Here is a 6,467-nt window from a genome sequence, read left to right as displayed (position 1 = left end):
GAAACTAATTCCCTGGGGTTCAAGAGCCCCCTCACCACGTCAAGGTGGTCCCATATCGAGGGGGACCGTCCATTATGGATCAGGACCAAGTTGTGGAGTTTGTGCCTTGTAGGCTACAGCCCTACTCTAGTATGTGAGTAATTTTTATGTGTATGGTCTGTTCTAGTGAGAGATGTGAAATTGTAATTTTCACGATCAATATCACACATCATGTTTTCATTTGCAGGCATTTCCTAGTCGTATAGCAATATTCGATATGTAAAGTAGTAATTCTTATAGTCGTGTATATATATGGTAAGGAATAAGAAACTCTTCTTAGTCTTGCAGCCCTCCCTAGCTGTCTTACTGATCAGTACAAAACTGCCTTTCTAAAGATTTGTAAAAGATTAGAGAAGACGCCCTAACTTCAAAACACCCGAAGGAATGTTCCAATCAGCCGCTGGGCCTTCTTGCCTAATTAGCTGGCTGTGGGTTGGGTTTTTGCAAGATGTCACACACAACCTAAATTGGCCTGGTGGTCCGCGTGTTGGGTGAAGGCTGACGTTAGTCCGACCTGCTGCCCTCGAGTGCCTCAAGGCACACTTGTTCCACCTGATGGCATTTGGGTCACTTGTCTGCTTTTGGAGGGGCCGTATGTGTCCTGATGTGATTAATTGTTTTTGTTGTAACAGAAGACTGAAGGATAACTTGTATTTTGAAACTAAATTAATTAGTTTTTATTTGGCTTGTGAAATTCTTGTGATTCTCTTGTTCAAAAACGCATCTGGAAAAATCAATTAATGTTCCATACTTAAATAATAAATCTGCGGACACGCTTGTTGAAGCTGTTCATAACAAAAAAATAAAAAATAGTACCAAATTTAAACGTATACGGTCAAAACTTAAGTAATTTGGATTAAAGTTACAAAAACTTAAATATTTTGGTGGATGTAAGGTTAATGGACCAAGTCTAGAAATCCAGTTTAGAATCATCTAAAATACAGCTGAATTTTTATAAGCTAAAAATATAAGTAAAATTGTAACTGAAATAGAAGCGTACGAAAAATTTTTTTCCAGAACAAAATCTATACAAACCGTAGATGCTGTAAAATACTAAAAATAATTAATCAATTAGTGTGCGTGTGTAAATTTCAGTAACATTGCTTATGTTACAAGTTGTGTTAAGTTGAGATCTTCCCGTAATTTTCACTGGGCAATAGACATATCTCTACTAATGCAACTTGATTACTAATGCTATGATTAAAAGTACTTTATCCTCAAATTGAGCAGGGCAAAGGTATTTGAAGGAACGAAATTTAATGCTAAAACTGTCGAGTGAAAATTGATAAATTCAGCCCTAAAAAGTTAAATTGAATGAGGCCCTACATTCAGACGCATTTTATCATTGTGCCGTTAAATTTTACACCTAAATAGTCAGTGTTGGTGGAAAAAAAATTGAATTTTCATGTCATGACTCCAAATTTGCCACCAGTGTTGCCATTTTGATGTCATGTTTGGCGGCAAAATGCCGAAATATGCCAGAAAGTAGTCTATGTGATTCTTCTCAGCCATACACTTATTTTTGTCAGCTCGTATTGAAAATTACGTCAGTTTGATATATAATTATCTCTGAAAGTAAGGATGAAATGGATCTATCCAGTAATATTTACGAATAAATCGCCTTTTACTGCTCTAAGTCAAACATTCAGGAGACTAATACGGCCGAGAATGCATTATCGTAGGCAGTGTCTCTTTGCTTAAAGCTTCTCAGTTTTCTATGAAGGTTGAATAAGAGACCCGTTTTCTCTAACAAGACGTGAGGGACGATCCTGTAGCTTCGAAAGTCTCCAATAATAATATAATAATAATGTGTTTTATTTCAGCTCGGGGCCATATACATTGAATATACAAAATCAGACAGTAACATACTCAATCTAGATACATGAGACCATGATAAAATAGAAAATAAATGAATAATCGGCACTTATCCACAAAATAGCTGAGGTAGCATAAAAGCTAGTAATCATCATACTGGGTAATAAAACCGTAATAATATTGGTGAGAAAAAAAATATGCATTGAGAGTAATAACAGTTGGTGCACATATTATATAACTCAAATTTCAACTAGAGACCTTAGGTGGTTACAGTAGTCAGGTCCAGAGGGCTTAATACATAAATTAAATGTAAATAAAACTTTAACTTGATAGTAATCACAGTAATAATGAAAAATTAAAATATCAGCAATAAATGTAATAATGACAAAAACTGCAGGTGACATCTTGCCAATACAGAGATTAAGTCCTTTAGGGGACAAAGGCCAATGAAAACTAAAAGCTGAATGGCGAGAAATATACGTTTACACCTCGTAGATTTTACCCCAACGCGTTATCCATCGAAGAACTGGACTTGGAATTGTTTGGCTATTATGCTTTGGGAACAAATTCTGGTCGTCCAACTGGATGGGAATTTCATGCCATGCTTCACTAAACCTGCTAAAACACAGTCGAGATTTGCCTAAGTACGAAATCACAGCCGTTAAGAGGGAACTTAAGCTTTGGCATTGTTCCTGGGGAGGGGGGGGCGGGGTTTACCTTGGCCTCCTCCACCCCTCTGAGTCCTTGTACATATGGCATTATTCGACATTTGAAAGGGTCTCCTACCATTCTTCAGAAAGAATGGAACAAGTCTGTGAAAACACATAAGGGAAGTATGTGGAAGGCTTCTCCCATCTCGGCCAATCAGCTGTCAGCTTAGAAAAATTGTTCTTTGTCTGGCTTTCAAACCAAATATCAGATTGGTTACCTCCTGCCGAGGGGGCACTTCCTTTCCTACGGGTCATTGCAATGTTAGGTATCAAAAAAAAAAAAAAAAAAAAAAAAACAATCTGGTCTTATTCCTATGAGTAACCTACCATATGTAAGGTATTAGTTTTGGGGTTAAATAAAAGAGCGTCCGGGTATCATCAGGTTTTTATTTCCTCAATTAGTTCGTTTAAACACTGACTTTATCAGACGACTTGATAACCCCATTACTAAAGGTTAACTATGATATTATAGATCTACAAAAATGTAAACTAATGACGTCATTACCTAATAGCAACCAATTGCAAGGTTATATCTATAAAAGATAACGTACAATAACTACATTACTTATTACATCTCTGACGACCTGAATAAAGAAAGTTATGAAGCCGTAGCGACACAACGCCTTACTGGAGCAACTGAGTTTTTAACCTAAACGAGTTATGGCCCCACACGAAAAGGCTTTCTGCGTCCATACTTTGAACCTGCTGCAGTGGCCTAGTGACGTCATTAAATATCTTTAAAAAGGTGTGGTAGTGAGTTGTTAATCTCAGCTTTTTCCGGTTAGAGACAGGGCACTTAGTGATAAGCGCTAGGCTCCTTGAAGAGTGCTGAAATGAAAAACAGCCAGGAATGATGACCAATGTAATCTGAGGTCTGCGACACCTCAGAAATCACATGCTTGGGACATGCGGGCACCCATCGTTGCTAGGCGCTCCACAGGGCGGGTCTGTTTGTGTGTTCGTAGCGTATGATGTATGGGCTTTATGATAGGTGATGAAAAGAAGAGAGGACACTCTTTGATTGCTTGTATCAGTGTACAGAACACACCTGGGAGAGGTTTGAGAACGCCCATCGAATAAGGTAAAGTAAGATAAGACTTTGAAAAAGTTAACCTTTGAGTGAAGAAAGAGAAGTGTGGTGCATACACATTCATTTTGATTAACTTTCACATGTGGAGTGGTGTAATAAATATCTCTTTATTTCAGATAGGTTCAATGGCACCATATAAGAGATTGGGTTCTCTAAGACTTAATTGACTATTAGAAATGGCATAGTTGATCAGACACAGTGAGATTTAAGTGGTTACTTACTTAAACCTGGTTCAGGAGAGGAAAATGAGTTTACAGTTTTTTTGGGGGGTCAGACTTTATTCATTTAATTCCACTTTAATGTATTCATTTTGTTCCATGTTAATGTTGGCTAATTTGGGAAATAAAAAGTATAATTTTGTATCTACGAGGGTTTATTAGCCTAGTCTTTCATTTCAGATTCAGCCACAGATCGAGGGTAGGCAGTTGCTTGTTAGCAGTTTTCTTTCATTTGTCTAAACGAGTATCATTTGGTTCTAAAAACTCGTTTAAGAAATATACACTTTTTTTTCTAGATCTAAATCGGCCCTTGTAGCCCTTTCAATTATTATAATGTACTTTACTTACCTTCATATGACATTAGCTTAGCTTTTCTTTTTTGGTCTTTTAACCTGTTATTTCACCTTGTTCTTGCTTCAGACTGAAACTTCTTTATGATTACTAGACTGGTTTTTTATAGATGCCTAGCAACCAATCAAATAAAACTGCTTTTTTCCTCACCAAAGAGAAATTCAAACTACAATTCACAATTTTCGACAGTACTGATTTCATTAAAATAAAATACCATAATCACTGAATGAACTGTGGCACTGCATAAGAGGAAAGCTTACCAATTAATGCTTAGGAATAGAATGAATATAAAACTTAGGTCAAAGGCCAGGCGCGGGACAAGAGGTCATTCAACACTCAAAGGAAAATGAATGTAAGGAGTTGCAGTTAAGGGCCGCTGCAACCCACCTAAGTAATCTACCTACAGTGCACCATGTGAGGTGCACTGACAGCGATAACCACCGCCTTCCCCCCACCAGGTGATAACACAAAGGAAAGACCTACTTAAAATAAATGTAGTCATGAAATTCATCATCTAAATATTTCAATGATTTGTTTCAATATTGTACACAGAGCTCGTCTCTCTCAAGGTAAACTTTACTCCAGAAGCCACCAACACATTCTAGGAAACGTCGACATTTGAAAAGGTGATGGTTCACAGGAATGGTTAGACAAACTGTGAAAGACACTGCCTACCCTTTCGAAATTCCTCCAAGGGCACCAGGGGTTGCAATAAAATAAAGTTTCTGATTGGTGACATTAAATTCACCTTCCACTTTAGCACAAGTGCAGAAAATATGATAGCATGATAGCACACTGTTCTGTGGTTGGAACTAGAGCTAAAATGTCTCAAAAGACCAAAAACAGGATCTTTGGAGCATTCCTCAACAACCAAAGTTTTGAAGGACACGAGATCACCTGATGCCTGGAGTTCTTACACTTTAAGATTAAAAGTCCCTGTTAAAAGTCCTGGTGCAGTATGTTATGAACAAAATAATGTCAAAGAATAGTTACAGTTAAGGGTAATTTAACATGTATAATAGAATACTTACATGTGTAGATGCTAAGATGACTGCAGAGGCCGGGATGATTTTAATAGCAAGTAATTAGAATAATGTCCTCTGTCAGTCTTATCCAGTCACAGTAAGTCCTATTGTCTTAGTAGGATAATGTAAATAGCATTGTAAGTATGCGTGCCTATTAGTCTGGGCAGTAACAGTAGCTAAGTAACATCTAGTTTCATGGTCTCTTAGCAAGCGTTTTTTTTTTTTTAGTTGGGGCCTACCTATCGTTCGTCGTCGTCAATCTTCTTGGAAATCTCTCTCAGCCGAGGCATTAAGTCTTTTTAGTTTTATTATAGGAAAGATGATAGAATAAGATAAAAATATTATGATACTGCAGCTGGCAGGGAAAATTTGGCTTTTAATGGAAGGATCAGTTTTACCAATCATCTACTTTAGATTCCTTACCTGGTGACAGGGAGGACTTAACCATACTTATAAACACTGACTTTAACAGGGAGAAAACTCATCCTACAACACCAGCTCCATAAGAGGAAGAGAATTAAGATGAATCTGCGTGATGACAATACCTTTAATTGCAAATCAGACATGGAATTGGGTATCAAGAGGAGTCCCCTAAAGATATTTAGGACAATAATCAGATGAATAAGCAAACCAGATGATGATGAGCAGGAGGAGTCACCAAGTCCATGAAGAGTAAGGAGAGAAGTCCTGGTCCATGTGCATACCTGGCCCAGGACACAATACCAAATGGAAAGAAAGTATACTTGATAAAGATAGTAATTGCTCATGATCTCTTGACAATTCTTAGAGAATAAGGCGAGAGGATATCAACAGTTGCAACAGAAGAGAACCACCATCTGTTCTGAGAGAGAACAGAAAGAAAAAAATTAAATTAACCTTACATAAATAACAGCTTCAAAGACAAACATCTACTAGTTAAAAACTTCAAGAAGCTTGAAAGCAGATTTGCAGCCAATTACAGACCATCTCAGAATCTACCTTATAAGAGAGAATAAAAGACATTCAAAATCAAGCAGGCTGATGTACTGACACTATAAAAGATTAAGGATACTGATGCTCTTCTCAATATGTGTGGCATATATTCCCTAAACGCATAGGAACCAAGAATGAAACATACCAATGATGGCTGGGAGGCTGAAAATACAAAGGTTCCTGTAGCTGTTGCCATTCAAACAGGTAAACACTACCCAAACCACAGTCAAAACAAATAGGTAGCTGA

Source organism: Macrobrachium nipponense, chromosome 3 (genome assembly GCF_015104395.2).
Source record: "Macrobrachium nipponense isolate FS-2020 chromosome 3, ASM1510439v2, whole genome shotgun sequence".
NCBI classification, from domain to species: domain Eukaryota; kingdom Metazoa; phylum Arthropoda; class Malacostraca; order Decapoda; family Palaemonidae; genus Macrobrachium; species Macrobrachium nipponense.
The sequence above is the reverse complement of the archived record's forward strand: the minus strand, read 5'-3'. Positions refer to the sequence as shown.